General features: G+C 41.7%; 1 non-coding gene across 1 annotated transcript; it reads right to left on the bottom strand.

Annotated features, from left to right (window-relative positions):
* Positions 1-321: 321 nt before the first annotated feature.
* Positions 322-394, bottom strand: TRNAV-CAC (transfer RNA valine (anticodon CAC)). Its single transcript has one exon. It is a non-coding gene; the product is annotated as a tRNA-Val (tRNA).
* Between the last annotated feature and the right edge of the window lie 20,668 nt (positions 395-21,062).

Below are 21,062 nucleotides of genomic sequence, written 5' to 3' on the forward strand. Positions count from 1 at the left end.
ATCACCTTGAGAAGGATCATCTTGGAATTGAGCCGAGGGCCTCTGCACTCAAAGCCAGAAACACTCCACTAAAATAAGATTCCTGTTGGTGCCAACAATTCTCCATGTTAATGCTTGTTCTAGGTGAGCAGTGAACCGATTGCAGGGCTCTTTTGAAGGCAAGGTCTGAGAACCAACAGATACATCCACACGCTGATTACTTTAGTGTTTTGAGAGAATTCCCTTTCTTGGAACGAGATTGCATGAAATAATCTTCAGGGCTTGGACAATTCCATGGCAAAACAGCACCTATCAACATTGTAGCCAACACAATATAACAACTGTTTCTGCCCGGTTTCGAACCGGGGACCTTTCGCGTGTGAGGCGAACGTGATAACCACTACACTACAGAAACAGATACCTACAGTTGATTTTTCTGTAATGAAACTGCTCCGAACTGGCTATTCCATGGGCCTCTGGCTTTAGATTTCTTTCATGCAACCTGCCCGACATCCCTAGCTGAACGCTCGTACATGCCATGCAAGACCAGATGTTTGGTATTAGCTCAGACTGGGCAGGGCTGAAGCATGAGACTCTAGCAAAGAATTATCCACTACTGCAAAGAAAAAATTGATGTTGGTTTTGAAACGCAAACTTCAAAACAACTTGAAAAGAATACCAAGAAAAGGGCTCGTCCGGGATTTGAACCCGGGACCTCTCGCACCCAAAGCGAGAATCATACCCCTAGACCAACGAGCCCTCAAAATCCTCTTACCTCTCAAAAGCTAATACCGGCTCTAAGCCCGCAATGAAGATCATGCTGGTATCTTTATGATGCTTGGTCTGTGAATACGCATGAAAGTCAGTCTCAACTTACCCTTTCTCAAACGATAGCACTATCATTTACAAGTGTCTCCTTTTATTCCGTCCCAGCTTTGGACACGTCTTACAGGAAGTCAGCCCTTATTTATATATTTCTGCAGTGGCTGAAGCTTAATGAGAAAGAGTAACAAGTTGTTCATAACAACATAAGAAACACATTGTGCATTTTCTCTCAAATACTCCTTCACTTTGTGCCAAAAAAAATACCAAGGTGAATACCTAGGCCACAAATTCAAGCTAAAGATCTTCCTGCTGAATGCAAGGCGCAATAAAAACTGCATATCGCTGGACTAAAGCATTCCTTGCATAGCCTCTAACATCATAACATAACTGAGCTGCTAGCAGCAAGCTAACCAATACCTTTCTGAAATGAGAATGACATGTGCTTATCTGCTCAATCAGTGCTCGATCAGGAGAGATTTAGAAAAGGTGGAAAGGGTCCAAGTGGATGCCCCTTCCTTTTTAGGGTGGGTCCTGCTGACTATCATAGGATTGCTTGTAAAAGTGGCCAGGGTCAGAGGAAAAGCTGCCAACACTTCTTAGCGTTCTCTATAGATGCAGCCATTTTCTGTGACTGTAATTTCGGCCTTTTCCCAGAAGTCTCTATTCTGCCTATGCAAATTAACAAAAGCAGTGCTTATTCCTCACTTGCTCAAATGTCCTTCCTGTCCAGAAAGCTCTGATTAAGCATGCTTATTTTCTTTTTCTGGGATATTTTAAATTGTTTCGCTGTCCAGTCTGTGGCAGTAGAAAGCTGCTTATGATGCCAGGTTTTGATGAATCCCCAAGGTACAAGTACAGAGGAATATATCAGTCTCTAGGATATGGAACTTTTAGCTAACACATCACAATATGTGATGCTTGCCAAGAAAACACTACATTCTGGAGCGCTGATGATCAGAACATTCTGCTCCTGAAGGATAGAAAAGACAGCTTGATTGAAATAAAGTCTGTTTATATTGACGCTCTCTCTCTCCCTATATATACATACATGCGTACACACACACACACAGGTATGTCATGCATTTCTTCAGATTTGTTTCAACCATTTACCATTTATTGGAGAATCCCTACTTTTCAAGTGACTGCAAATGAAGTCATCTCTGGCACTTTTTGTGCAAAGTAAGAGACACACATGACACCTTTTTATAAAAGTCATCGGTTTCTTTGTTACTGTGTACTTTCAAAGCATGGGGCTTTCACACGTCAGGTAAACCTGATTACCACTACACAACAAAAGCAGATGCAGCTTTCTTATCTATGTCGTGATAGAACAGTTGTGAATTGAGTAGAAGAAGGGCCCTGATGTGATACTTATTACATGCAGCCTGTAAGATAGTCAAACATGCAGGCTAGGAAGGAAGATGCAAATATCAATGTATTAGAAAAACACCTAAAGGCGAGTGATATGCTTTCATTCATGCATGGCTAGGAAAAATCGCCATACTGTTGCAAACATTCTTACACCACCAACTGGAAATAAATGATTCTGACATTAAACGTAAAGGTGACAATGCATTTGTATCATCACCTTGAGAAGGATCATCTTGGAATTGAGCCGAGGGCCTCTGCACTCAAAGCCAGAAACACTCCACTAAAATAAGATTCCTGTTGGTGCCAACAATTCTCCATGTTAATGCTTGTTCTAGGAGAGCAGTGAACCGATTGCAGGGCTCTTTTGAAAGCAAGGTCTGAGAACCAACAGATACATCCACACGCCGATTACTTTAGTGTTTTGAGAGAATTCCCTTTCTTGGAACGAGATTGCATGAAATAATCTTCAGGGCTTGGACAATTCCATGGCAAAACGGCACCTATCAACATTGTAGCCAACACAATATAACGACTGTTTCTGCCCGGTTTCAAACCGGGGACCTTTCGCGTGTGAGGCAAACGTGATAACCACTACACTACAGAAACAGATACCTACAGTTGATTTTTCTGTAATGAAACTGCTCCGAACTGGCTATTCCATGGGCCTCTGGCTTTAGATTTCTTTCATGCAACCTGCCCGACATCCCTAGCTGAACGCTCGTACATGCCATGCAAGACCAGATGTTTGGTATTAGCTCAGACTGGGCAGGGCTAAAGCATGAGACTCTAGCAAAGAATTATCCACTACTGCAAAGAAAAAATTGATGTTGGTTTTGAAACGCAAACTTCAAAACAACTTGAAAAGAGTACCAAGAAAAGGGCTCGTCCGGGATTTGAACCCGGGACCTCTCGCACCCAAAGCGAGAATCATACCCCTAGACCAACGAGCCCTCAAAATCCTCTTACCTCTCAAAAGCTAATACCGGCTCTAAGCCCGCAATGAAGATCATGCTGGTATCTTTATGATGCTTGGTCTGTGAATACGCATGAAAGTCAGTCTCAACTTACCCTTTCTCAAACGATAGCACTATCATTTACAAGTGTCTCCTTTTATTCCGTCCCAGCTTTGGACACGTCTTACAGGAAGTCAGCCCTTATTTATATATTTCTGCAGTGGCTGAAGCTTAATGAGAAAGAGTAACAAGTTGTTCATAACAACATAAGAAACACATTGTGCATTTTCTCTCAAATACTCCTTCACTTTGTGCCAAAAGAAATACCAAGGTGAATACCTAGGTCACAGATTCAAGCTAAAGATCTTCCTGCTGAATGCAAGGCGCAATAAAAACTGCATATCGCTGGACGAAAGCATTCCTTGCATAGCCTCTAACATCATAACATAACTGAGCTGCTAGCAGCAAGCTAACCAATACCTTTCTGAAATGAGAATGACATGTGCTTATCTGCTCAATCAGTGCTCAATCAGGCTCGATCAGGCGAGATTTAGAAAAGGTGGAAAGGGTCCAAGTGGATGCCCCTTCCTTTTTAGGGTGGGTCCTGCTGACTATCATAGGATTGCTTGTAAAAGTGGCCAGGGTCAGAGGAAAAGCTGCCAACACTTCTTAGCGTTCTCTATAGATGCAGCCATTTTCTGTGACTGTAATTTCGGCCTTTTCCCAGAAGTCTCTATTCTGCCTATGCAAATTAACAAAAGCAGTGCTTATTCCTCACTTGCTCAAATGTCCTTCCTGTCCAGAAAGCTCTGATTAAGCATGCTTATTTTCTTTTTCTGGGATATTTTAAATTGTTTCGCTGTCCAGTCTGTGGCAGTAGAAAGCTGCTTATGATGCCAGGTTTTGATGAATCCCCAAGGTACAAGTACAGAGGAATATATCAGTCTCTAGGATATGGAACTTTTAGCTAACACATCACAATATGTGATGCTTGCCAAGAAAACACTACATTCTGGAGCGCTGATGATCAGAACATTCTGCTCCTGAAGGATAGAAAAGACAGCTTGATTGAAATAAAGTCTGTTTATATTGACGCTCTCTCTCTCCCTATATATACATACATGCGTACACACACACACACAGGTATGTCATGCATTTCTTCAGATTTGTTTCAACCATTTACCATTTATTGGAGAATCCCTACTTTTCAAGTGACTGCAAATGAAGTCATCTCTGGCACTTTTTGTGCAAAGTAAGAGACACACATGACACCTTTTTATAAAAGTCATCGGTTTCTTTGTTACTGTGTACTTTCAAAGCATGGGGCTTTCACACGTCAGGTAAACCTGATTACCACTACACAACAAAAGCAGATGCAGCTTTCTTATCTATGTCGTGATAGAACAGTTGTGAATTGAGTAGAAGAAGGGCCCTGATGTGATACTTATTACATGCAGCCTGTAAGATAGTCAAACATGCAGGCTAGGAAGGAAGATGCAAATATCAATGTATTAGAAAAACACCTAAAGGCGAGTGATATGCTTTCATTCATGCATGGCTAGGAAAAATCGCCATACTGTTGCAAACATTCTTACACCACCAACTGGAAATAAATGATTCTGACATTAAACGTAAAGGTGACAATGCATTTGTATCATCACCTTGAGAAGGATCATCTTGGAATTGAGCCGAGGGCCTCTGCACTCAAAGCCAGAAACACTCCACTAAAATAAGATTCCTGTTGGTGCCAACAATTCTCCATGTTAATGCTTGTTCTAGGTGAGCAGTGAACCGATTGCAGGGCTCTTTTGAAAGCAAGGTCTGAGAACCAACAGATACATCCACACGCCGATTACTTTAGTGTTTTGAGAGAATTCCCTTTCTTGGAACGAGATTGCATGAAATAATCTTCAGGGCTTGGACAATTCCATGGCAAAACGGCACCTATCAACATTGTAGCCAACACAATATAACAACTGTTTCTGCCCGGTTTCAAACCAGGGACCTTTTGCGTGTGAGGCAAACGTGATAACCACTACACTACCGAAACAGATACCTACAGTTGATTTTTCTGTAATGAAACTGCTCCGAACTGGCTATTCCATGGGCCTCTGGCTTTAGATTTCTTTCATGCAACCTGCCCGACATCCCTAGCTGAACGCTCGTACATGCCATGCAAGACCAGATGTTTGGTATTAGCTCAGACTGGGCAGGGCTGAAGCATGAGACTCTAGCAAAGAATTATCCACTACTGCAAAGAAAAAATTGATGTTGGTTTTGAAACGCAAACTTCAAAACAACTTGAAAAGAGTACCAAGAAAAGGGCTCGTCCGGGATTTGAACCCGGGACCTCTCGCACCCAAAGCGAGAATCATACCCCTAGACCAACGAGCCCTCAAAATCCTCTTACCTCTCAAAAGCTAATACCGGCTCTAAGCCCGCAATGAAGATCATGCTGGTATCTTTATGATGCTTGGTCTGTGAATACGCATGAAAGTCAGTCTCAACTTACCCTTTCTCAAACGATAGCACTATCATTTACAAGTGTCTCCTTTTATTCCGTCCCAGCTTTGGACACGTCTTACAGGAAGTCAGCCCTTATTTATATATTTCTTCAGTGGCTGAAGCTTAATGAGAAAGAGTAACAAGTTGTTCATAACAACATAAGAAACACATTGTGCATTTTCTCTCAAATACTCCTTCACTTTGTGCCAAAAGAAATACCAAGGTGAATACCTAGGCCACAGATTCAAGCTAAAGATCTTCCTGCTGAATGCAAGGCGCAATAAAAACTGCATATCGCTGGACTAAAGCATTCCTTGCATAGCCTCTAACATCATAACATAACTGAGCTGCTAGCAGCAAGCTAACCAATACCTTTCTGAAATGAGAATGACATGTGCTTATCTGCTCGATCAGGCTCGATCAGGCGAGATTTAGAAAAGGTGGAAAGGGTCCAAGTGGATGCCCCTTCCTTTTTAGGGTGGGTCCTGCTGACTATCATAGGATTGCTTGTAAAAGTGGCCAGGGTCAGAGGAAAAGCTGCCAACACTTCTTAGCGTTCTCTATAGATGCAGCCATTTTCTGTGACTGTAATTTCGGCCTTTTCCCAGAAGTCTCTATTCTGCCTATGCAAATTAACAAAAGCAGTGCTTATTCCTCACTTGCTCAAATGTCCTTCCTGTCCAGAAAGCTCTGATTAAGCATGCTTATTTTCTTTTTCTGGGATATTTTAAATTGTTTCGCTGTCCAGTCTGTGGCAGTAGAAAGCTGCTTATGATGCCAGGTTTTGATGAATCCCCAAGGTACAAGTACAGAGGAATATATCAGTCTCTAGGATATGGAACTTTTAGCTAAAACATCACAATATGTGATGCTTGCCAAGAAAACACTACATTCTGGAGCGCTGATGATCAGAACATTCTGCTCCTGAAGGATAGAAAAGACAGCTTGATTGAAATAAAGTCTGTTTATATTGACGCTCTCTCTCTCCCTATATATACATACATGCGTACACACACACACACAGGTATGTCATGCATTTCTTCAGATTTGTTTCAACCATTTACCATTTATTGGAGAATCCCTACTTTTCAAGTGACTGCAAATGAAGTCATCTCTGGCACTTTTTGTGCAAAGTAAGAGACACACATGACACCTTTTTATAAAAGTCATCGGTTTCTTTGTTACTGTGTACTTTCAAAGCATGGGGCTTTCACACGTCAGGTAAACCTGATTACCACTACACAACAAAAGCAGATGCAGCTTTCTTATCTATGTCGTGATAGAACAGTTGTGAATTGAGTAGAAGAAGGGCCCTGATGTGATACTTATTACATGCAGCCTGTAAGATAGTCAAACATGCAGGCTAGGAAGGAAGATGCAAATATCAATGTATTAGAAAAACACCTAAAGGCGAGTGATATGCTTTCATTCATGCATGGCTAGGAAAAATCGCCATACTGTTGCAAACATTCTTACACCACCAACTGGAAATAAATGATTCTGACATTAAACGTAAAGGTGACAATGCATTTGTATCATCACCTTGAGAAGGATCATCTTGGAATTGAGCCGAGGGCCTCTGCACTCAAAGCCAGAAACACTCCACTAAAATAAGATTCCTGTTGGTGCCAACAATTCTCCATGTTAATGCTTGTTCTAGGTGAGCAGTGAACCGATTGCAGGGCTCTTTTGAAAGCAAGGTCTGAGAACCAACAGATACATCCACACGCCGATTACTTTAGTGTTTTGAGAGAATTCCCTTTCTTGGAACGAGATTGCATGAAATAATCTTCAGGGCTTGGACAATTCCATGGCAAAACGGCACCTATCAACATTGTAGCCAACACAATATAACAACTGTTTCTGCCCGGTTTCGAACCGGGGACCTTTCGCGTGTGAGGCAAACATGATAACCACTACACTACAGAAACAGATACCTACAGTTGATTTTTCTGTAATGAAACTGCTCCGAACTGGCTATTCCATGGGCCTCTGGCTTTAGATTTCTTTCATGCAACCTGCCCGACATCCCTAGCTGAACGCTCGTACATGCCATGCAAGACCAGATGTTTGGTATTAGCTCAGACTGGGCAGGGCTGAAGCATGAGACTCTAGCAAAGAATTATCCACTACTGCAAAGAAAAAATTGATGTTGGTTTTGAAACGCAAACTTCAAAACAACTTGAAAAGAGTACCAAGAAAAGGGCTCGTCCGGGATTTGAACCCGGGACCTCTCGCACCCAAAGCGAGAATCATACCCCTAGACCAACGAGCCCTCAAAATCCTCTTACCTCTCAAAAGCTAATACCGGCTCTAAGCCCGCAATGAAGATCATGCTGGTATCTTTATGATGCTTGGTCTGTGAATACGCATGAAAGTCAGTCTCAACTTACCCTTTCTCAAACGATAGCACTATCATTTACAAGTGTCTCCTTTTATTCCGTCCCAGCTTTGGACACGTCTTACAGGAAGTCAGCCCTTATTTATATATTTCTTCAGTGGCTGAAGCTTAATGAGAAAGAGTAACAAGTTGTTCATAACAACATAAGAAACACATTGTGCATTTTCTCTCAAATACTCCTTCACTTTGTGCCAAAAGAAATACCAAGGTGAATACCTAGGCCACAGATTCAAGCTAAAGATCTTCCTGCTGAATGCAAGGCGCAATAAAAACTGCATATCGCTGGACTAAAGCATTCCTTGCATAGCCTCTAACATCATAACATAACTGAGCTGCTAGCAGCAAGCTAACCAATACCTTTCTGAAATGAGAATGACATGTGCTTATCTGCTCAATCAGTGCTCAATCAGGCTCGATCAGGCGAGATTTAGAAAAGGTGGAAAGGGTCCAAGTGGATGCCCCTTCCTTTTTAGGGTGGGTCCTGCTGACTATCATAGGATTGCTTGTAAAAGTGGCCAGGGTCAGAGGAAAAGCTGCCAACACTTCTTAGCGTTCTCTATAGATGCAGCCATTTTCTGTGACTGTAATTTCGGCCTTTTCCCAGAAGTCTCTATTCTGCCTATGCAAATTAACAAAAGCAGTGCTTATTCCTCACTTGCTCAAATGTCCTTCCTGTCCAGAAAGCTCTGATTAAGCATGCTTATTTTCTTTTTCTGGGATATTTTAAATTGTTTCGCTGTCCAGTCTGTGGCAGTAGAAAGCTGCTTATGATGCCAGGTTTTGATGAATCCCCAAGGTACAAGTACAGAGGAATATATCAGTCTCTAGGATATGGAACTTTTAGCTAACACATCACAATATGTGATGCTTGCCAAGAAAACACTACATTCTGGAGCGCTGATGATCAGAACATTCTGCTCCTGAAGGATAGAAAAGACAGCTTGATTGAAATAAAGTCTGTTTATATTGACGCTCTCTCTCTCCCTATATATACATACATGCGTACACACACACACACAGGTATGTCATGCATTTCTTCAGATTTGTTTCAACCATTTACCATTTATTGGAGAATCCCTACTTTTCAAGTGACTGCAAATGAAGTCATCTCTGGCACTTTTTGTGCAAAGTAAGAGACACACATGACACCTTTTTATAAAAGTCATCGGTTTCTTTGTTACTGTGTACTTTCAAAGCATGGGGCTTTCACACGTCAGGTAAACCTGATTACCACTACACAACAAAAGCAGATGCAGCTTTCTTATCTATGTCGTGATAGAACAGTTGTGAATTGAGTAGAAGAAGGGCCCTGATGTGATACTTATTACATGCAGCCTGTAAGATAGTCAAACATGCAGGCTAGGAAGGAAGATGCAAATATCAATGTATTAGAAAAACACCTAAAGGCGAGTGATATGCTTTCATTCATGCATGGCTAGGAAAAATCGCCATACTGTTGCAAACATTCTTACACCACCAACTGGAAATAAATGATTCTGACATTAAACGTAAAGGTGACAATGCATTTGTATCATCACCTTGAGAAGGATCATCTTGGAATTGAGCCGAGGGCCTCTGCACTCAAAGCCAGAAACACTCCACTAAAATAAGATTCCTGTTGGTGCCAACAATTCTCCATGTTAATGCTTGTTCTAGGTGAGCAGTGAACCGATTGCAGGGCTCTTTTGAAAGCAAGGTCTGAGAACCAACAGATACATCCACACGCCGATTACTTTAGTGTTTTGAGAGAATTCCCTTTCTTGGAACGAGATTGCATGAAATAATCTTCAGGGCTTGGACAATTCCATGGCAAAACGGCACCTATCAACATTGTAGCCAACACAATATAACAACTGTTTCTGCCCGGTTTCAAACCAGGGACCTTTTGCGTGTGAGGCAAACGTGATAACCACTACACTACCGAAACAGATACCTACAGTTGATTTTTCTGTAATGAAACTGCTCCGAACTGGCTATTCCATGGGCCTCTGGCTTTAGATTTCTTTCATGCAACCTGCCCGACATCCCTAGCTGAACGCTCGTACATGCCATGCAAGACCAGATGTTTGGTATTAGCTCAGACTGGGCAGGGCTGAAGCATGAGACTCTAGCAAAGAATTATCCACTACTGCAAAGAAAAAATTGATGTTGGTTTTGAAACGCAAACTTCAAAACAACTTGAAAAGAGTACCAAGAAAAGGGCTCGTCCGGGATTTGAACCCGGGACCTCTCGCACCCAAAGCGAGAATCATACCCCTAGACCAACGAGCCCTCAAAATCCTCTTACCTCTCAAAAGCTAATACCGGCTCTAAGCCCGCAATGAAGATCATGCTGGTATCTTTATGATGCTTGGTCTGTGAATACGCATGAAAGTCAGTCTCAACTTACCCTTTCTCAAACGATAGCACTATCATTTACAAGTGTCTCCTTTTATTCCGTCCCAGCTTTGGACACGTCTTACAGGAAGTCAGCCCTTATTTATATATTTCTTCAGTGGCTGAAGCTTAATGAGAAAGAGTAACAAGTTGTTCATAACAACATAAGAAACACATTGTGCATTTTCTCTCAAATACTCCTTCACTTTGTGCCAAAAGAAATACCAAGGTGAATACCTAGGCCACAGATTCAAGCTAAAGATCTTCCTGCTGAATGCAAGGCGCAATAAAAACTGCATATCGCTGGACTAAAGCATTCCTTGCATAGCCTCTAACATCATAACATAACTGAGCTGCTAGCAGCAAGCTAACCAATACCTTTCTGAAATGAGAATGACATGTGCTTATCTGCTCGATCAGGCTCGATCAGGCGAGATTTAGAAAAGGTGGAAAGGGTCCAAGTGGATGCCCCTTCCTTTTTAGGGTGGGTCCTGCTGACTATCATAGGATTGCTTGTAAAAGTGGCCAGGGTCAGAGGAAAAGCTGCCAACACTTCTTAGCGTTCTCTATAGATGCAGCCATTTTCTGTGACTGTAATTTCGGCCTTTTCCCAGAAGTCTCTATTCTGCCTATGCAAATTAACAAAAGCAGTGCTTATTCCTCACTTGCTCAAATGTCCTTCCTGTCCAGAAAGCTCTGATTAAGCATGCTTATTTTCTTTTTCTGGGATATTTTAAATTGTTTCGCTGTCCAGTCTGTGGCAGTAGAAAGCTGCTTATGATGCCAGGTTTTGATGAATCCCCAAGGTACAAGTACAGAGGAATATATCAGTCTCTAGGATATGGAACTTTTAGCTAAAACATCACAATATGTGATGCTTGCCAAGAAAACACTACATTCTGGAGCGCTGATGATCAGAACATTCTGCTCCTGAAGGATAGAAAAGACAGCTTGATTGAAATAAAGTCTGTTTATATTGACGCTCTCTCTCTCCCTATATATACATACATGCGTACACACACACACACAGGTATGTCATGCATTTCTTCAGATTTGTTTCAACCATTTACCATTTATTGGAGAATCCCTACTTTTCAAGTGACTGCAAATGAAGTCATCTCTGGCACTTTTTGTGCAAAGTAAGAGACACACATGACACCTTTTTATAAAAGTCATCGGTTTCTTTGTTACTGTGTACTTTCAAAGCATGGGGCTTTCACACGTCAGGTAAACCTGATTACCACTACACAACAAAAGCAGATGCAGCTTTCTTATCTATGTCGTGATAGAACAGTTGTGAATTGAGTAGAAGAAGGGCCCTGATGTGATACTTATTACATGCAGCCTGTAAGATAGTCAAACATGCAGGCTAGGAAGGAAGATGCAAATATCAATGTATTAGAAAAACACCTAAAGGCGATTGATATGCTTTCATTCATGCATGGCTAGGAAAAATCGCCATACTGTTGCAAACATTCTTACACCACCAACTGGAAATAAATGATTCTGACATTAAACGTAAAGGTGACAATGCATTTGTATCATCACCTTGAGAAGGATCATCTTGGAATTGAGCCGAGGGCCTCTGCACTCAAAGCCAGAAACACTCCACTAAAATAAGATTCCTGTTGGTGCCAACAATTCTCCATGTTAATGCTTGTTCTAGGTGAGCAGTGAACCGATTGCAGGGCTCTTTTGAAAGCAAGGTCTGAGAACCAACAGATACATCCACACGCCGATTACTTTAGTGTTTTGAGAGAATTCCCTTTCTTGGAACGAGATTGCATGAAATAATCTTCAGGGCTTGGACAATTCCATGGCAAAACGGCACCTATCAACATTGTAGCCAACACAATATAACAACTGTTTCTGCCCGGTTTCGAACCGGGGACCTTTCGCGTGTGAGGCAAACGTGATAACCACTACACTACAGAAACAGATACCTACAGTTGATTTTTCTGTAATGAAACTGCTCCGAACTGGCTATTCCATGGGCCTCTGGCTTTAGATTTCTTTCATGCAACCTGCCCGACATCCCTAGCTGAACGCTCGTACATGCCATGCAAGACCAGATGTTTGGTATTAGCTCAGACTGGGCAGGGCTGAAGCATGAGACTCTAGCAAAGAATTATCCACTACTGCAAAGAAAAAATTGATGTTGGTTTTGAAACGCAAACTTCAAAACAACTTGAAAAGAGTACCAAGAAAAGGGCTCGTCCGGGATTTGAACCCGGGACCTCTCGCACCCAAAGCGAGAATCATACCCCTAGACCAACGAGCCCTCAAAATCCTCTTACCTCTCAAAAGCTAATACCGGCTCTAAGCCCGCAATGAAGATCATGCTGGTATCTTTATGATGCTTGGTCTGTGAATACGCATGAAAGTCAGTCTCAACTTACCCTTTCTCAAACGATAGCACTATCATTTACAAGTGTCTCCTTTTATTCCGTCCCAGCTTTGGACACGTCTTACAGGAAGTCAGCCCTTATTTATATATTTCTTCAGTGGCTGAAGCTTAATGAGAAAGAGTAACAAGTTGTTCATAACAACATAAGAAACACATTGTGCATTTTCTCTCAAATACTCCTTCACTTTGTGCCAAAAGAAATACCAAGGTGAATACCTAGGCCACAGATTCAAGCTAAAGATCTTCCTGCTGAATGCAAGGCGCAATAAAAACTGCATATCGCTGGACTAAAGCATTCCTTGCATAGCCTCTAACATCATAACATAACTGAGCTGCTAGCAGCAAGCTAACCAATACCTTTCTGAAATGAGAATGACATGTGCTTATCTGCTCAATCAGTGCTCAATCAGGCTCGATCAGGCGAGATTTAGAAAAGGTGGAAAGGGTCCAAGTGGATGCCCCTTCCTTTTTAGGGTGGGTCCTGCTGACTATCATAGGATTGCTTGTAAAAGTGGCCAGGGTCAGAGGAAAAGCTGCCAACACTTCTTAGCGTTCTCTATAGATGCAGCCATTTTCTGTGACTGTAATTTCGGCCTTTTCCCAGAAGTCTCTATTCTGCCTATGCAAATTAACAAAAGCAGTGCTTATTCCTCACTTGCTCAAATGTCCTTCCTGTCCAGAAAGCTCTGATTAAGCATGCTTATTTTCTTTTTCTGGGATATTTTAAATTGTTTCGCTGTCCAGTCTGTGGCAGTAGAAAGCTGCTTATGATGCCAGGTTTTGATGAATCCCCAAGGTACAAGTACAGAGGAATATATCAGTCTCTAGGATATGGAACTTTTAGCTAACACATCACAATATGTGATGCTTGCCAAGAAAACACTACATTCTGGAGCGCTGATGATCAGAACATTCTGCTCCTGAAGGATAGAAAAGACAGCTTGATTGAAATAAAGTCTGTTTATATTGACGCTCTCTCTCTCCCTATATATACATACATGCGTACACACACACACACAGGTATGTCATGCATTTCTTCAGATTTGTTTCAACCATTTACCATTTATTGGAGAATCCCTACTTTTCAAGTGACTGCAAATGAAGTCATCTCTGGCACTTTTTGTGCAAAGTAAGAGACACACATGACACCTTTTTATAAAAGTCATCGGTTTCTTTGTTACTGTGTACTTTCAAAGCATGGGGCTTTCACACGTCAGGTAAACCTGATTACCACTACACAACAAAAGCAGATGCAGCTTTCTTATCTATGTCGTGATAGAACAGTTGTGAATTGAGTAGAAGAAGGGCCCTGATGTGATACTTATTACATGCAGCCTGTAAGATAGTCAAACATGCAGGCTAGGAAGGAAGATGCAAATATCAATGTATTAGAAAAACACCTAAAGGCGAGTGATATGCTTTCATTCATGCATGGCTAGGAAAAATCGCCATACTGTTGCAAACATTCTTACACCACCAACTGGAAATAAATGATTCTGACATTAAACGTAAAGGTGACAATGCATTTGTATCATCACCTTGAGAAGGATCATCTTGGAATTGAGCCGAGGGCCTCTGCACTCAAAGCCAGAAACACTCCACTAAAATAAGATTCCTGTTGGTGCCAACAATTCTCCATGTTAATGCTTGTTCTAGGTGAGCAGTGAACCGATTGCAGGGCTCTTTTGAAAGCAAGGTCTGAGAACCAACAGATACATCCACACGCCGATTACTTTAGTGTTTTGAGAGAATTCCCTTTCTTGGAACGAGATTGCATGAAATAATCTTCAGGGCTTGGACAATTCCATGGCAAAACGGCACCTATCAACATTGTAGCCAACACAATATAACAACTGTTTCTGCCCGGTTTCAAACCAGGGACCTTTTGCGTGTGAGGCAAACGTGATAACCACTACACTACCGAAACAGATACCTACAGTTGATTTTTCTGTAATGAAACTGCTCCGAACTGGCTATTCCATGGGCCTCTGGCTTTAGATTTCTTTCATGCAACCTGCCCGACATCCCTAGCTGAACGCTCGTACATGCCATGCAAGACCAGATGTTTGGTATTAGCTCAGACTGGGCAGGGCTGAAGCATGAGACTCTAGCAAAGAATTATCCACTACTGCAAAGAAAAAATTGATGTTGGTTTTGAAACGCAAACTTCAAAACAACTTGAAAAGAGTACCAAGAAAAGGGCTCGTCCGGGATTTGAACCCGGGACCTCTCGCACCCAAAGCGAGAATCATACCCCTAGACCAACGAGCCCTCAAAATCCTCTTACCTCTCAAAAGCTAATACCGGCTCTAAGCCCGCAATGAAGATCATGCTGGTATCTTTATGATGCTTGGTCTGTGAATACGCATGAAAGTCAGTCTCAACTTACCCTTTCTCAAACGATAGCACTATCATTTACAAGTGTCTCCTTTTATTCCGTCCCAGCTTTGGACACGTCTTACAGGAAGTCAGCCCTTATTTATATATTTCTTCAGTGGCTGAAGCTTAATGAGAAAGAGTAACAAGTTGTTCATAACAACATAAGAAACACATTGTGCATTTTCTCTCAAATACTCCTTCACTTTGTGCCAAAAGAAATACCAAGGTGAATACCTAGGCCACAGATTCAAGCTAAAGATCTTCCTGCTGAATGCAAGGCGCAATAAAAACTGCATATCGCTGGACTAAAGCATTCCTTGCATAGCCTCTAACATCATAACATAACTGAGCTGCTAGCAGCAAGCTAACCAATACCTTTCTGAAATGAGAATGACATGTGCTTATCTGCTCGATCAGGCTCGATCAGGCGAGATTTAGAAAAGGTGGAAAGGGTCCAAGTGGATGCCCCTTCCTTTTTAGGGTGGGTCCTGCTGACTATCATAGGATTGCTTGTAAAAGTGGCCAGGGTCAGAGGAAAAGCTGCCAACACTTCTTAGCGTTCTCTATAGATGCAGCCATTTTCTGTGACTGTAATTTCGGCCTTTTCCCAGAAGTCTCTATTCTGCCTATGCAAATTAACAAAAGCAGTGCTTATTCCTCACTTGCTCAAATGTCCTTCCTGTCCAGAAAGCTCTGATTAAGCATGCTTATTTTCTTTTTCTGGGATATTTTAAATTGTTTCGCTGTCCAGTCTGTGGCAGTAGAAAGCTGCTTATGATGCCAGGTTTTGATGAATCCCCAAGGTACAAGTACAGAGGAATATATCAGTCTCTAGGATATGGAACTTTTAGCTAAAACATCACAATATGTGATGCTTGCCAAGAAAACACTACATTCTGGAGCGCTGATGATCAGAACATTCTGCTCCTGAAGGATAGAAAAGACAGCTTGATTGAAATAAAGTCTGTTTATATTGACGCTCTCTCTCTCCCTATATATACATACATGCGTACACACACACACACAGGTATGTCATGCATTTCTTCAGATTTGTTTCAACCATTTACCATTTATTGGAGAATCCCTACTTTTCAAGTGACTGCAAATGAAGTCATCTCTGGCACTTTTTGTGCAAAGTAAGAGACACACATGACACCTTTTTATAAAAGTCATCGGTTTCTTTGTTACTGTGTACTTTCAAAGCATGGGGCTTTCACACGTCAGGTAAACCTGATTACCACTACACAACAAAAGCAGATGCAGCTTTCTTATCTATGTCGTGATAGAACAGTTGTGAATTGAGTAGAAGAAGGGCCCTGATGTGATACTTATTACATGCAGCCTGTAAGATAGTCAAACATGCAGGCTAGGAAGGAAGATGCAAATATCAATGTATTAGAAAAACACCTAAAGGCGAGTGATATGCTTTCATTCATGCATGGCTAGGAAAAATCGCCATACTGTTGCAAACATTCTTACACCACCAACTGGAAATAAATGATTCTGACATTAAACGTAAAGGTGACAATGCATTTGTATCATCACCTTGAGAAGGATCATCTTGGAATTGAGCCGAGGGCCTCTGCACTCAAAGCCAGAAACACTCCACTAAAATAAGATTCCTGTTGGTGCCAACAATTCTCCATGTTAATGCTTGTTCTAGGTGAGCAGTGAACCGATTGCAGGGCTCTTTTGAAAGCAAGGTCTGAGAACCAACAGATACATCCACACGCCGATTACTTTAGTGTTTTGAGAGAATTCCCTTTCTTGGAACGAGATTGCATGAAATAATCTTCAGGGCTTGGACAATTCCATGGCAAAACGGCACCTATCAACATTGTAGCCAACTCAATATAACAACTGTTTCTGCCCGGTTTCGAACCGGGGACCTTTCGCGTGTGAGGCAAACGTGATAACCACTACACTACAGAAACAGATACCTACAGTTGATTTTTCTGTAATGAAACTGCTCCGAACTGGCTATTCCATGGGCCTCTGGCTTTAGATTTCTTTCATGCAACCTGCCCGACATCCCTAGCTGAACGCTCGTACATGCCATGCAAGACCAGATGTTTGGTATTAGCTCAGACTGGGCAGGGCTGAAGCATGAGACTCTAGCAAAGAATTATCCACTACTGCAAAGAAAAAATTGATGTTGGTTTTGAAACGCAAACTTCAAAACAACTTGAAAAGAGTACCAAGAAAAGGGCTCGTCCGGGATTTGAACCCGGGACCTCTCGCACCCAAAGCGAGAATCATACCCCTAGACCAACGAGCCCTCAAAATCCTCTTACCTCTCAAAAGCTAATACCGGCTCTAAGCCCGCAATGAAGATCATGCTGGTATCTTTATGATGCTTGGTCTGTGAATACGCATGAAAGTCAGTCTCAACTTACCCTTTCTCAAACGATAGCACTATCATTTACAAGTGTCTCCTTTTATTCCGTCCCAGCTTTGGACACGTCTTACAGGAAGTCAGCCCTTATTTATATATTTCTTCAGTGGCTGAAGCTTAATGAGAAAGAGTAACAAGTTGTTCATAACAACATAAGAAACACATTGTGCATTTTCTCTCAAATACTCCTTCACTTTGTGCCAAAAGAAATACCAAGGTGAATACCTAGGCCACAGATTCAAGCTAAAGATCTTCCTGCTGAATGCAAGGCGCAATAAAAACTGCATATCGCTGGACTAAAGCATTCCTTGCATAGCCTCTAACATCATAACATAACTGAGCTGCTAGCAGCAAGCTAACCAATACCTTTCTGAAATGAGAATGACATGTGCTTATCTGCTCAATCAGGCTCGATCAGGCGAGATTTAGAAAAGGTGGAAAGGGTCCAAGTGGATGCCCCTTCCTTTTTAGGGTGGGTCCTGCTGACTATCATAGGATTGCTTGTAAAAGTGGCCAGGGTCAGAGGAAAAGCTGCCAACACTTCTTAGCGTTCTCTATAGATGCAGCCATTTTCTGTGACTGTAATTTCGGCCTTTTCCCAGAAGTCTCTATTCTGCCTATGCAAATTAACAAAAGCAGTGCTTATTCCTCACTTGCTCAAATGTCCTTCCTGTCCAGAAAGCTCTGATTAAGCATGCTTATTTTCTTTTTCTGGGATATTTTAAATTGTTTCGCTGTCCAGTCTGTGGCAGTAGAAAGCTGCTTATGATGCCAGGTTTTGATGAATCCCCAAGGTACAAGTACAGAGGAATATATCAGTCTCTAGGATATGGAACTTTTAGCTAACACATCACAATATGTGATGCTTGCCAAGAAAACACTACATTCTGGAGCGCTGATGATCAGAACATTCTGCTCCTGAAGGATAGAAAAGACAGCTTGATTGAAATAAAGTCTGTTTATATTGACGCTCTCTCTCTCCCTATATATACATACATGCGTACACACACACACACAGGTATGTCATGCATTTCTTCAGATTTGTTTCAACCATTTACCATTTATTGGAGAATCCCTACTTTTCAAGTGACTGCAAATGAAGTCATCTCTGGCACTTTTTGTGCAAAGTAAGAGACACACATGACACCTTTTTATAAAAGTCATCGGTTTCTTTGTTACTGTGTACTTTCAAAGCATGGGGCTTTCACACGTCAGGTAAACCTGATTACCACTACACAACAAAAGCAGATGCAGCTTTCTTATCTATGTCGTGATAGAACAGTTGTGAATTGAGTAGAAGAAGGGCCCTGATGTGATACTTATTACATGCAGCCTGTAAGATAGTCAAACATGCAGGCTAGGAAGGAAGATGCAAATATCAATGTATTAGAAAAACACCTAAAGGCGAGTGATATGCTTTCATTCATGCATGGCTAGGAAAAATCGCCATACTGTTGCAAACATTCTTACACCACCAACTGGAAATAAATGATTCTGACATTAAACGTAAAGGTGACAATGCATTTGTATCATCACCTTGAGAAGGATCATCTTGGAATTGAGCCGAGGGCCTCTGCACTCAAAGCCAGAAACACTCCACTAAAATAAGATTCCTGTTGGTGCCAACAATTCTCCATGTTAATGCTTGTTCTAGGTGAGCAGTGAACCGATTGCAGGGCTCTTTTGAAAGCAAGGTCTGAGAACCAACAGATACATCCACACGCCGATTACTTTAGTGTTTTGAGAGAATTCCCTTTCTTGGAACGAGATTGCATGAAATAATCTTCAGGGCTTGGACAATTCCATGGCAAAACGGCACCTATCAACATTGTAGCCAACACAATATAACAACTGTTTCTGCCCGGTTTCAAACCAGGGACCTTTTGCGTGTGAGGCAAACGTGATAACCACTACACTACAGAAACAGATACCTACAGTTGATTTTTCTGTAATGAAACTGCTCCGAACTGGCTATTCCATGGGCCTCTGGCTTTAGATTTCTTTCATGCAACCTGCCCGACATCCCTAGCTGAACGCTCGTACATGCCATGCAAGACCAGATGTTTGGTATTAGCTCAGACTGGGCAGGGCTGAAGCATGAGACTCTAGCAAAGAATTATCCACTACTGCAAAGAAAAAATTGATGTTGGTTTTGAAACGCAAACTTCAAAACAACTTGAAAAGAGTACCAAGAAAAGGGCTCGTCCGGGATTTGAACCCGGGACCTCTCGCACCCAAAGCGAGAATCATACCCCTAGACCAACGAGCCCTCAAAATCCTCTTACCTCTCAAAAGCTAATACCGGCTCTAAGCCCGCAATGAAGATCATGCTGGTATCTTTATGATGCTTGGTCTGTGAATACGCATGAAAGTCAGTCTCAACTTACCCTTTCTCAAACGATAGCACTATCATTTACAAGTGTCTCCTTTTATTCCGTCCCAGCTTTGGACACGTCTTACAGGAAGTCAGCCCTTATTTATATATTTCTTCAGTGGCTGAAGCTTAATGAGAAAGAGTAACAAGTTGTTCATAACAACATAAGAAACACATTGTGCATTTTCTCTCAAATACTCCTTCACTTTGTGCCAAAAGAAATACCAAGGTGAATACCTAGGCCACAGATTCAAGCTAAAGATCTTCCTGCTGAATGCAAGGCGCAATAAAAACTGCATATCGCTGGACTAAAGCATTCCTTGCATAGCCTCTAACATCATAACATAACTGAGCTGCTAGCAGCAAGCTAACCAATACCTTTCTGAAATGAGAATGACATGTGCTTATCTGCTCGATCAGGCTCGATCAGGCGAGATTTAGAAAAGGTGGAAAGGGTCCAAGTGGATGCCCCTTCCTTTTTAGGGTGGGTCCTGCTGACTATCATAGGATTGCTTGTAAAAGTGGCCAGGGTCAGAGGAAAAGCTGCCAACACTTCTTAGCGTTCTCTATAGATGCAGCCATTTTCTGTGACTGTAATTTCGGCCTTTTCCCAGAAGTCTCTATTCTGCCTATGCAAATTAACAAAAGCAGTGCTTATTCCTCACTTGCTCAAATGTCCTTCCTGTCCAGAAAGCTCTGATTAAGCATGCTTATTTTCTTTTTCTGGGATATTTTAAATTGTTTCGCTGTCCAGTCTGTGGCAGTAGAAAGCTGCTTATGATGCCAGGTTTTGATGAATCCCCAAGGTACAAGTACAGAGGAATATATCAGTCTCTAGGATATGGAACTTTTAGCTAAAACATCACAATATGTGATGCTTGCCAAGAAAACACTACATTCTGGAGCGCTGATGATCAGAACATTCTGCTCCTGAAGGACAGAAAAGACAGCTTGATTGAAATAAAGTCTGTTTATATTGACGCTCTCTCTCTCCCTATATATACATACATGCGTACACACACAAAACACAGGTATGTCATGCATTTCTTCAGATTTGTTTCAACCATTTACCATTTATTGGAGAATCCCTACTTTTC

This window comes from Triturus cristatus, chromosome 8, assembly GCF_964204655.1.
Source record: "Triturus cristatus chromosome 8, aTriCri1.1, whole genome shotgun sequence".
NCBI lineage: Eukaryota > Metazoa > Chordata > Amphibia > Caudata > Salamandridae > Triturus > Triturus cristatus.